Below are 12,645 nucleotides of genomic sequence, written 5' to 3'. Positions count from 1 at the left end.
AACCCCCCCATAACCCCCTCCTCAACCCCCTCTGTGTGCCAGCCCCAAGTCCGGTGCCCGTGGGATGCCCCTGGGATGTCCCTGGGATGCCCTGGCCCTGCCCAGGCACACCACAGCTCACTCTGAGCCCAGCAGCCTCCCCTGCCAAGGTGTGTGTCCTCAGGACTGCTCAGCATCCCTCTGGGATGCTTGAACATCACTCCTGGAGCTCCACATCCCGCGGGACCAAACCCTGTTATTCCATCCCACCCTGCTCCCAGGGATCATCTCCTCCAGGATCTGTATCCTTCCTGACCCAACCATGCCACTCCAACCAGCCCACTCTCAGAGATATCTCCTCTAGGATCTGTATCCCCCTGGACCAAACCGTGCCATTCCATCCCACCCTTTTCCCGGGGACCATCATCTCCAGGATCTGTATTCCTGCTGACCAAACCACCCCATCTCCTCCAGGATGTGGATCCATCCCCCTGGACCCAACCATGCCTCTCCAACCCAGCCTGCTTCCAGGTACCATCCCCTCCAGGATGTGTATCCCTGCAGCTCCCCCACTCCTTTCCCTCCTTTCCGGGTGTTATTCATTTCCTTGTCTGTTTACTCCTTCCCTCCATTCCCGGTGGTTGGGTGCCTGAAGCCTGGAGCTCCCCATTCATTCCTCACAGTGCCTCTGCTTTGGGGCTCCACAGCGTCCCCCAGAGCATCCAGCCCTCTCCTGCTGCCTTCCACCCCTCTCAGCCCGGCCCCGGCTGCCGAGCACCCTGTGGATGGGGCATCACTTCCCAATGGATGCTCCCAGTAAATCCCACACCTCTGATGAGTATTTAACACCACATCCAGTCTCTGCTGGTGCTGCTGTGTCTCATGGGAAGCTGGGTTCAGCTCTTGGGTGGCTGCATCCCGGCTGTGCAGATGGCAGGGAGCAGTTATCCCAGCGGAGATGGCGCTGGTGACATCCTGAGCCAGCATTCCTGTGAATCCCTCATCATCCCCTGTGCCCACTGCAGCTGCTGGCTGCCCATGCTCAGCCTAACACAGCCCCAAAAACAAAACATCTCCCTGTTTGTCTGTCACCCTCAACTTTTTCTCTTCTGCAGGTCTCAGGCCCATAGGAGCCGTCCTGGCCCTGGATGTCACTGTGCCACCCCTCCCTGCTGTGGGACAGTCCTGGGGCTCTCAGGGTGTGATGGATGAAGATGTGCCACCAGCCTGGTCCTTGCTGGGATGTGCCAACAGCTGCTGAGCACCAAATCCCCTGGGATGTGGCAACGGGAATGTGATTTCCCCTGTGACCTCCTGCAGCCAGCAGCACTCAGCATCCCCGGAGTGAAACAGGTTCATTCACCCTGAGGTTTATCCATGCAAGCACAGGTGGAGCTTCACCAAACACACCCAGGCCCTGCTGGCTGCCTTGGGGACCAGGATTCTGCCTGGCAAGGAGGAATGTGCTCCCCGCCCTGCTCAGACTGGGAGCAGCACCCAGGGGACCTGCATGGACTCTCCCAGGGCTGTGCCAGCACCTGCTTTGCTCACCTGGAGCCCCACCACTCCTAATCCAACCCTTCTCCGTGTCCTGGGGATGCTCTGGGCTGTCTGCCCCATCCTCACCCCACACCAGGAGCGCTGTGTGCACAGGGCCATCCCACCCTTCTGTCTAGGGAACCGGGCTGGGAAATCTGTGAAGGGGCTGGTTTGGAGTGGGATGGGGGAGCCGAGGGGGTGCTGGGAGCTGGTTTGGAGTGGGATGGGGGAGCCCGAGCGGTTCTGGGGTGCTGGGAGCTGCGGGTGCCCGGGCACGGGAGGGGGCTGCCGGTCACTGCCAGGTTACATCTGCCGGGGCACGCAAGAGTGACTCCAGATGCATTAGAAGTGCCGTGCTCCAATTTCAATTTCATCGTCTCACAATCATTTTCAGGCTCCTCTTAGTGCCACATTAACGAAGCCTGCTCGTTTGAATGCATAATTAGCCCAAGCATTCTACCTCGCTAATTTCGAAGCGAGGAGGGGGGGAGAGAGAAGGGGGGGGGGGGGAATTTGCATATTAATTTAGCAGAGGGAGAGAAAAACTGTTTACCACTTGCTTCTTGCTGTTGATCACAGCGGACTTAACTCTTTCCCGGGTGCCATCTGGAGCGGCGGATCCGGCACGTGGGACGGGCTGCAGAGGTGGCACACAGCAATGAAACCCTGCCGGCCACCCTGCTGCCCTGGGGAGCTCCGTGCTAGCCCAGGCTGCGTGGCACGGGCTGCAAAGGTGGCACACAGCAAAGAAACCCTGCCGGCCACCCTGCTGCCCTCGGGAGCTCCCTGCGAGCACCAGGCTGTGGCTCCTGGCATCACAAGGCAGATGAAGAGTGGCTCAGGTGGAGGTGGCAGCTTCGAGGTGTCCCCCAGCCCTTCCCCCGTGTGGTTCCAGTGAAAAGCCACCCATTGTCACCCCCTCAGGGTGACAGATCCCAGATCCATCCCCACCATCCTCGGCAAAGCCAGGAGAAGGGATTCCCAACGGTGTCATCCCTCCTGCACAGAGTGGCTGGGTCCGCTCTGTCATCCCTGCTGTGTCCCCTTCAAAGCGACACCTTTGCCCTCGGGGCTCTGATTTTTAGCATCATCCACCCATGGGAGGTGTTGGATGAGCCTGTGCCTTCCCCAAAGCCCCTTGCAGCAGGAATGCCCCATGGAATCCACAGTGCCACAGATGCTGCACCCAAGGAGCACCCAAGGAGCAGGGTGGGAGCCTGGCTGAGCCCGGACAGCTCACAGCAGCCCCCCAACACCACCTCCCTTTGTTTGGTAGTCTGTGGGCGTCTTGAGCCGAGGTTGGAGGTAATTTGTCTGTCTCCTGCAGCGGGCTGTCATCTCGCATCTGTGAGCCGCTTCCATTTGCACTGCCATTAAAAAATTCCCAGGTCTGACAGGTAGTAAAAAAAAAAAAAAAAAACCCAAAACATTAAAAAAATAGCAACAGGATGTTGGGAATCGCACGGGCTCGTGGCAGCTGGACCACCCTCAAATCCAAATACCTGCATAGCGAGAGCTATGGTATTTGGATTTGAGGGTGGTCACAGCAGCCACGAGCACTACTATTCTGGCCTTTGGACGTGTATCCCCAGGGATATCCCTTGGCACCTCCATCCCAGCCCCCCCAAACGCCTTCCCCACCCCTGGAGCCGCCCTGCCCCAGCATCCCCCCCGTGTGGCTGGCTCGGAGCCATCCCAGCGCGTCGCCGCGATTTGGGGACACTCCACCCTGGGCATCCCTGCCTGGTGCCGCCTCCCAGCCGTGCGCGGTGCCCGGGGCTGTGTGCTGCCCCTGCTCGGAGCTGCGGGCAAGGGGCACCTCCCAAATGTGGCTCGGGGGTCTCCGGAGTGGCCGGAGCGGCGCCGGCGCTGCGGAGGAGCGCGGGGCTGGCTCGGAAAGGGTTAACAGCTGATTACAGCCTTTGTCTCCGCATCAGTGTACATAATGCGCCCGCATTTGCATACTGCAGTGTGCGCTCAATTAAAATGAACTTTTAATTTCTTCTAAGTAAATTACTTCTTCCCGCTACGTGACGCGCACAAAATGTCAGAATAATGGGAGAGCCTTAATGAGCTGGGGATGAGGGGCAGGGAGGGGAGTGCTGGGGGCTCCGGCTCCCCTCTGGGCCGCTCCTGCCGCGGCAGAGGATGGATCCCGCTCTCCTCTGCCTTCCCTGCTGGGCCGCGGGACGTCCCTGCTGCCAGCGTGTCCCCTGGGCAGGGCCGGGGCCGTCACCTCCTCCCCATCACCTCCTCCCCATCACCTTCTCCCCATCACCTTCTCCCCATCACCTCCTCCTGCCCGTGGTCCTGCAAGAGCTGAGCTCTCCGGGCAGTGCCTGCATCCTAGGGGTGTGTGGGGACACGGGGACATCCCTGCGCGGCTCTGAGCTCTCCTGTTCCACCCTCATGGTGACATCCAGGGATGTGTGGGGACACAGGAACATCCTTGTCAGTCTGAGCTCTCTGGGCACTGCCCCCATGGTGACATCCAGGGATGTGCGGGGACACAGGAACATCCCTGAAGGAGTTTGAGCTCTCCGGGTCCTGCTCTCATCCCAGGCATGTGTGGGGACACAGAAATGTCCCTGCACGGCTCTGAGTTCTTTGGTCCTGCCCCCATGGTGACATCCAGGGATGTGTGGGGACACAGGGATGTCCTTGCGAGGAGCTGAGTTCCCCAGGTCCTGCATCCTGGCACTGAGCACCCTCCCAAAATGCTTCCCGGGCCATCTCCTCCTCACCCCGCCCCGGGGAGCCGCCGCCGCTCTGTCCCTCCCTTCCCTCGGGGTTTGCTCTGTCCTTCCCTCGGGGGATGCTCAGAGGGATCCGGAGCCCCCCGCCCGCCCCGCGGGGGCCAGATGGCAGCCGAGATTACTGGAATTTGATTTTCAGATAAATCACAGACCTGGATGAGCGAGCGAGCGAGCGCTGCTGCAGATGCATTATCCGTAATCCCCGCGAAGGGAACCTTCGGGAGGAGCCGGTGCCGGTGCCAGCCCGGCGGCAGCAGCTCGGTAATCCCGGCCCGGCCCGGCCCGGGGGCTCAGCTGCTGCTGCCCAGGGCTCCGTGCTGCGCCACGAGCCCGCCACGACCCACATTCGGTGCTGAGCCCGGGGGGAGCAGATGGAGACAGATGGAATCACACCGGGAGCGCCGGGCACCGGGACTCGCCTGTGCCCGCCTGCCCGGCGTGCCCATTGTGCCCGTGCCCAGCTGGCGCCGCGGGAGGAGGGTGAGGTGGGCAGGGGGCTCTGCCGGGCCCTCTCCATCTCACTCCTCCCTGTAAGGGATGCCCAGAGCATCCCAGGCCCTCCCTGTAAATGATGCCCAGAGCATCTCAGACCCTCCCATCTCACTTCTCTCTGTTAGTGATGCCCAGAGCATCCCAAGCCCTCCCCATCTCACCTCTCCCTGCAAGGGACGCCCAGAGCACCCCAGTGCTGCCCAGCACTGCCGGTGTGAGGGCAGGGAGAGCCCCTCTCCTCTCACCCCAGCACACCTGTCCTTGGCATGCACATCTATTTATCCCAGGGATTCACTGGGGTGTGGGAGTGACCCCCAGGCTGCAGGGCCAGCCCTGGCCAAGCTGCTGGGGAGGATGAGGAAGGGACAGCCAGGGCCTGGCACCCTTGGGGGCTGCTTGTGCCCTCCTTGGGCTGTGATCCCTCTCCCTGGGCTGTGATCCCTCTCTCTGGGCTGTGATCCCTCTCTCTGGGCTGTGATCCCTCTCCCTGGGCTGTGATCCCTCTCTCTGGGCTGTGATCCCTCTCTCTGGGCTGTGATCCCTCTCCCTGGGCTGTGATCCCTCTCCCTGGGCTGTGATCCCTCTCCCTGGGCTGTGATCCCTCTCTCTGGGCTGTGATCCCTCTCCCTGGGCTGTGATCCCTCTCTCTGGGCTGTGATCCCTCTCTCTGGGCTGTGATCCCTCTCCCTGGGCTGTGATCCCTCTCCTCATGCAGGATCCCTCTCCCTGGGCTGTGATCCCTCTCCCTGGGCTGCTCACACCTCCCCAGGCCGTTCTGCCCTGGCACAGAGCGGGGATGCAGCCCTGCCCAGCCCCTCCTCACTGGGACAGGCATTTCCCACCCCTGGCGCCCCCCCAGACCCCGGCAGGTCCCTCTGGCAGCCATGGAGCACGCGCCAGCTTCCCCCCAACGCCAAAATTTACATTGAACCACAAATTAATTTCATAATTTTTCCTCTCTAATTATGCCAACATCTGCTGCGAGGCCCAAGCTGTGCGCATGCATTTTAATCCAGCCCTCCCCCCGCCTCTCCCAGCGCTGAACTTTGCCGTAATTATCACCAGGAGAGGGGCTCCTTTCCCTGGGAGGGGAGCCCGAGCACATGCAGGGAGAGGCAGGCAGGGGCTGTGCCCAGCCTGGGGCTGGCATCGGCCTCTGCTGAGCCCTGGGGCCTCAATTCCAGGAGACAGGGAAGGGGAAGGGATGGGGCTGCTGCAGAGGCAGCTTGGGGGGGCAAAGGGGCAGCGAAGGGGCAGCGAAGGGACCCTCCACGTGCAGGGAGCTGCACCCTGTGCCAGGATGGGGCTCCCAGGGCAGCTCTGCCCAGGGATGTCCCTTCCAGCCCATGGGGAGCAGTGCCCAGCTCTCCCCAGGGACACTGAAGGTGCTGTTGTCACCTTGGCCTTGTCCCCTGTTGTGGGACACCTTGGCACCTGCTGGGGTGGTGCTGGTGGCATTTCAGCCCTGTCACACTCCCCCTGCACTGCTCCCACTCAGGGAGAGGTTTCGTGGCCTCGCTGGAGGATGCAAAAGGTCATTTGGCTGCCAAGTAATTAAACCTGGCAATTAGCAGTGTGGAGCAGCGAGCTCCTGGCTCCTGGCGCTCAGGGGAGGGGCAGGAATGGGGCAGTGGGACAGTGCCCATCCCCGAGCTGGGACCTCACCCTGACACAGGCAGCACCTCCGGAGAGTCCATGGGGCTGCCACGCTCTCATTAGAAAGTTCATCAAGGGTTTTAATTAAAAGGAGAGGGGATGAAGGTGTTGCCTGGATACAGGATGAGCTTGGCTGGTGTGCTCCAGGAGGAACATCCTGGGATGGGTGTGGATTGCTCAGACCTGGGCAGAGCACACAGCTGGGCAGGAGCTCGGAGCTGGGCAGGAGCTCGGAGCTGGGCAGGAGCTCGGAGCTGGGCAGGAGCTCAAACCTGGGCAGGAGCTCAAACTTGGGCAGGAGCTCAAACTTGGGCAGGAGCTCAAACCTGGGCAGGAGCTCAAACCTGGGCAGGAGCTCGGAGCTGGGCAGGAGCTCAAACCTGGGCAGGAGCTCAAACTTGGGCAGGAGCTCAGACCTGGGCTCAGCTCAGAGCTGCCTCTGGGTTGGGAAGGGTCCAATCCTGCTCGGGGCTGTGTCACAACCCAGGGCACCCAGGGCTTGACCCAGGCCGTGCCATCTCTTTTCCATCCCTTTTCCCTGTCCCCAGCTCCCGGTACCCAGCCCGTGGAGCATCTCCAGGGGCAGCGGTGCCATCCCGCCCAGCCCAGGTGTGCCAGCAGGAGCCGCGCGGCCGCGCAGCCCCGTTCTGCTGCTGCTGCCGCCCGCGCAGCCGGAGCAGATGGCAGGCGACAGAAGCTGCCGATGAATAATACACGGCTAATGAGCGCCGTGCCCCGCCCGACGCTGCCCCGCACGCCCCATCTGCGCCCCGCACCCCGGGGTGATGGCCCTGGCACACGCCTGGCACCCGGGGGTCCTGCTCCACACCCTGCTGTGTGCCTGGCACCCATTAACCCTGCCCCACACCCTGCCGTGTGCCTGGCACCCAGGGGTCCTGCCCCACACCCTGCCGTGTGCCTGGCACCCAGGGGTCCTGCCCCACACCCTGCCGTGTGCCTGGCACCCAGGGGTCCTGCCCCACACCCTGCCGTGTGCCTGGCACCCATTAACCCTGCCCCACACCCTGCCGTGTGCCTGGCACCCATTAACCCTGCCCCACACTCTGCTGTGCCCCTGGCACCCAGGGGTCCTGCCCCACATCCTGCCATGTGCCTGGCACCCATTAACCCTGCCCCACACCCTGCCGTGTGCCTGGCACCCATTAACCCTGCCCCACACCCTGCTGTGCCCCTGGCACCCAGGGGTCCTGCCCCACACCCTGCTGTGTGCCTGGCACCGATAGATCCATTCCCACTCCCTTCTGTATCCCTGGCACCCATCAACTCTGCTCCACACCCTGCTGTGCCCCTGGCACTCACGGATCCATTCTCATCTTGGAGTTTCACTGCCATGCAGCTGGTACCCACTGGTCCTGCCACGTACAGAGATGTCCCTGCCATGTCCCTGGCACCCAGGGGTCCTGCCCCAGCCCAGGGCCCCCCTGCCATGTCCCTGGCACTCATGGACTCGTCCCCACACCATGGAGGCCCTGCCACGCACCTGGCACCCATGAACCCCGAGCTGCCCCTACCCCTGTGGGTGCTGGGGCAGGGAAGGGCTGGGGACCCAGCAGCGGCTCTGGCCCGGGGCTGGCAGGGGAGGAACATGTGGGTGCCACAACCCATGGCAGCCCAGGTCTGTGCTGCCAGGAGCAGAGCAGCCGGGATGGGAGCAGCTCCCCAGGCTGGATTCTGTGCATCCCCCAGGCTGCAGGGCCTGCTGGGGCTGCTGGGGCTGTTCCCTGCCTGGGGCTGTTCCCTGCCTGGGGCTGTTCCCTGCCTGGGGCTGTTCCCTGCCTGGGGCTCTCTGCCTCCTGCACCTGGCAGCCCTGAGTCTCTCCCAGTGAGGAGCACACAGGTGAAGTCTCCATCACCTGGACGTGAGGGTTCTGGGATGCTCCACTCACCACCTCCATGGATGCTCCATGCTCCGGGCTGAGCTCCCACCCATCATCATCATCATCATCATCATCCTCATCCTCCAGCCCACCTCCCAGCTCAGTTCCCCCCTGGCTTCTCTCTCCCAGCCCAGGTCAGTGGGCACCCAGAGCCACCAGCTGGGGAAGGGGAGGAGGAGGAGGGTGGAAAACAAAACGCTGATGGATTGTAAAGCTATTGAAGTGCCAGCGAGTAAACTCCATATTTTTAACGGCATTTAAATGCCTCCAAGCAGATTAATAAGATCTAGGTAATAGCAGCACCAGTCTATATTTATTCTATCTTAAACGCCAGTTTGTCAGGCTGTATTAATATTGATGGTAAGGCTTGGATTGAGGACAGGAAACGCTGGGACTTCACTTTATCTCTCCCAAGCAGGCTGCTCAGCCCCTTTATCAGGGCTGAGGCTGCAGCAGCAGCTGCCTCTTCAAGGGCTCAGCGCATCCCCTCTCCCCCCCCCCCACTCCCTCTTTTTAATCAGAGGAGGAGAAGTTGCTGGCTTGATCGTTCCATTTTTATCTCTTTTATTTACTCCATTTTCATGTCTTTCAGTGCATATTTTATTCCCATCAAGGCAGGACCATTGATAGCTTAAGCTGTGTCCCCCCTGGCTCCCTCCTCGGTGAGCCTGGCAGGGAAGGACGAGGGGTAATTACCAGGAGAGAGCCCCCCTGCCCTCCCCTGCTGCCCCACGGCAGCCACACGCAGAGTGCCCCCCCAGGAGGGGCTGAGCTGCCATTTGGGGGGAGAAACCCCTCCTGACCCAGCCTTGGGGGACCCCCCTGCCCCCCAGCCCCTCTTACTGCTGCCAGTGCTGCTGCAGACACTCCTGTGCCCACTGCCACCAACCCTTCATCCCACCCCTCATCCCAATCCTCACCCCAACCCCTCATCCCACCCCTCATCCCACCCCTCATCCCAACCCCTCATCCCACTCCTCATCCCAATCCTCATCCCAAACCCTCATCCCACCCTTCATCCCACCCTTCATCCCACCCCTCATCCCAACCCCTCATCCCACCCCTCATCCCAATCCTCATCCCACCCCTCATCCCACCCCTCATCCCACCCCTCATCCCAACCCCTCATCCCACCCCTCATCCCAACCCCTCATCCCACCCCTCATCCCACCCCTCATCCCACCCCTCATCCCAACCCCTCATCCCACCCCTCATCCCAACCCCTCATCCCAACCCCTCATCCCACCCTTCATCTCACCCCTCATCCCAACCCCTCATCCCACCCCTCATCCCACCCTTCATCCCACCCCTCATCCCACCCCTCATCCCACCCTTCATCCCACCCCTCATCCCACCCCTCATCCCAACCCCTCATCCCACCCCTCATCCCAACCCTAGTCCCAACTCCTCATCCCAAACCCTCATCCCACCCCATCCTGCCCCACTGGGCATCCCAAAAACTCCTGAAACAGCTGCTGGGTTCCCTGGGGCCCTGCCATGTGGGGAGAACCCACTGGAGTGCCACGAGTTCCCACCCAGAACCTCCTGTGGGTCAGGCTGAGGACAACCCCAAACCCTGAGGACCAACCCAAACCCTGAGGACAAACCCAAACCCTGAGGACAAACCCAGACCCTGAGGACAAACCCAGACCTTGAGGACAAACCCAAACCCTGAGGACAAACCCAAACCCTGAGGACAACCCCAAACCCCGAGGACAAACCCAAACCCGTTTTCTTCCTGAACATTCCCCAAAGCCCGGGTTCCTGCCTGGCTCTTGCCTGCCAGCATTTGAAATGCGAACTGCTCTGGGTCCTGATGAATGCTCCAAACCACCCAGCTGGGGAGCAGCCTGGCCACGTGGCTGGGGCGCTCCCCGAACCTGGAATATCCGAACTGTGCAGCCCTTCCCCTGCAAGGGTGCGAAATGGGATGCTCAGGGAATTTGCACATGATTTCAGACGGGGGAGAGCGAGTAATGAATGCAAAATAATCGTAATAAATGCTAATTGTGGCAGGAGGGAGGCGGCCTGGCACGGGGCTGGGAGAGAGTCTGGAAAAATCCACGAGGAGAGCAGGACAGGCTGAGGGCCATGGATAACCTGGGGGTGCTGGGTGTCCCAGGGGTGCCCCAGGGATGCTGAGGATCCATGGGATGCAGGGGGTGCCTGAACGCCACAGGGACACCCAGGACTGCTGGTGCTGTGCTCATGTGCAGGACAGCCCATGTCCCACCCTGATGGGCACAAATCCCTGTTCCCACAGGGTGGGGATGTGGTGGGACAATCCCAGCCCTGGCTGGTGGCTCCCAGGGCACCGTGACTGGAGCAGCCCCTGCTCCCCATCACCCTCCAGTACTGGCAAAGCGAATAAGTCGAATTTAACAGCCATTAGTGCTGGAAACATCAAAGGGCTTCTCTGCCAGAAAATGAAAATCCTCATTAACTAATAAAAAGCCCATCGCTCACTCTGCCTTTAATATAATTAACACCAGCCAAGACTTCAATTAAGGTTTTATCCAAACTTCAAAATGCCACTCTCTCTCTCTCTCCCCCTCTCTCCCCCCATAATTACAGTGGGCACAGCAGCTTCAGCTTGGGAAGGATCCTGGGATCCTCCAGCCTTCCCTGGCTTCCTCCAGCGTCCCCTGGCATCCTCCAGCCTGCCCTGGGACTCTCCAGTGTCCCCTGGGATGCTCTGGCCGGCCGTGGGATGCTGTGGCCAGCACAGGCCGGGACAAACATCCCAAATAGGAAATGTTTGTGCTTGGCAGGAGCCGGGGGCTCAGCCGGGTGCCTGTGAGCTCAGCAGGGAGGAATGGAGGAATGCTGCCGGCAGGGAGCGGCTGCGGGAACGGGAAAGGGCCGATTCTCACCGCTGGGAACGGGAACGGGAACGGGAACGGGGCCGGTTCTCACCGCTGGGAACGGGAACGGGAACGGGAACGGGAACGGGAACGGGAACGGGAACGGGAACGGGAACGGGAATGGGGCCGGTTCTCACCGCTGGGAACGGGAACGGGAACGGGGCCGGTTCTCACCACTGGTAACGGGAACGGGAACGGGGCTGGGTCTCACAGCGCTGGGAACGGGAATGGGCCGGTTCTCACTGCCCTCCTCCCTGCAGAATGGGTTGGCAGCACTGCTTTCACGCCGGGGATGGGGAGGTCAGGGATGGCAAAGGGTCCGGGTGTGCTCACAGGGATGTGTCACCCCTCTGTCCCCTCGGCAGCGTCCCCAGGGTGTGGAGGTGGCCCCAAGCCAGGACGTGTCAGGGGGATGCCTGAATACCCCAGGGATGCTGAGTTCCCAGGGATGTGTGCAGGGATGTTGGGTACCACAGGGATGGTACCAAGGATGCTGGGTAGCCAGGGATGCAGGGATGCTGAGTTCCCAAGGATACAGGGATGCTGGTACCAGGGATGTGCACGGTTGCTGGGTACCCAGGGATGCAGGGATGCTGAGTGGCTTGGGGGTGTGTGGGGATGCTGAGCATCCCAGGGATGCAGGGATGCTGAGTTCCCTGGGATGCAGGGATGCTGGGTACCTCCAAGAGACAGGGATGCAGAGATGCTGGACATGCAGGGGCTGCAGGGATGCTGGGTACATGCAGGGGATGCAGGGATGCAGGAATGGGGGTGTGCCCTGAGAATTCAGGGGATGCCCGAGCACCTCAGGGATGCACAGCAATGCTGGGTGCCGCAGGGATGCTGGCTACCCAGGGATGGTACCAGGGGTGCTGTCCCCATTACAGGACTGCACTTTGGCCACCCCAGCTGGCCAGGAGCCCTTGGTGCCACCTGACCCTGGTGGAGACAGGGCGGGAGGTGCAGCCTGGAAGGTGCAGGGGTTCAGTGCTGCCCTCCCAGAGCCCGGCGGGACGCGCTGGGGCAGCAGAGGCAGCAGGAGACGGACACACAGATGGGAGCCTAATCCTCCCCATGGGTCCCATTATCATCCCTCGCTGGTGAAAAAACTCTCATCCTGGATGTGTCTAATCCTAATCACTCCCTATCGGCCAGGAGCACTTCAGACGGGCCAGACGGACAGACGAGGCCTCTCCTGCCCGGAATATCTGCACAGGCAGCCCCGGGGGGGACACGGGGGGGGACAGGCCACCCCTTCGCTCCTAATCCCTCGGCGAGCCCTTCATTTAAAAGGGGATTTGCTGTTTATTCCCTCCGCAGGCTCCGCGATCATCACAGGGGTCAACATCTGAGCTGGGAGAGCCTTGTTAAAACGTGAGAGTGCTGTGTTAATTGGGGGGCAGCGCTCACGGGCTGGGAAATGCGCTGGATGCTTTCCAAACCCCACAGCATCCCCCGGGC

The sequence above is a fragment of the Ammospiza caudacuta genome, chromosome 13 (genome assembly GCF_027887145.1).
Source record: "Ammospiza caudacuta isolate bAmmCau1 chromosome 13, bAmmCau1.pri, whole genome shotgun sequence".
NCBI classification, from domain to species: domain Eukaryota; kingdom Metazoa; phylum Chordata; class Aves; order Passeriformes; family Passerellidae; genus Ammospiza; species Ammospiza caudacuta.
Note: the sequence above shows the minus strand (reverse complement) of the source record.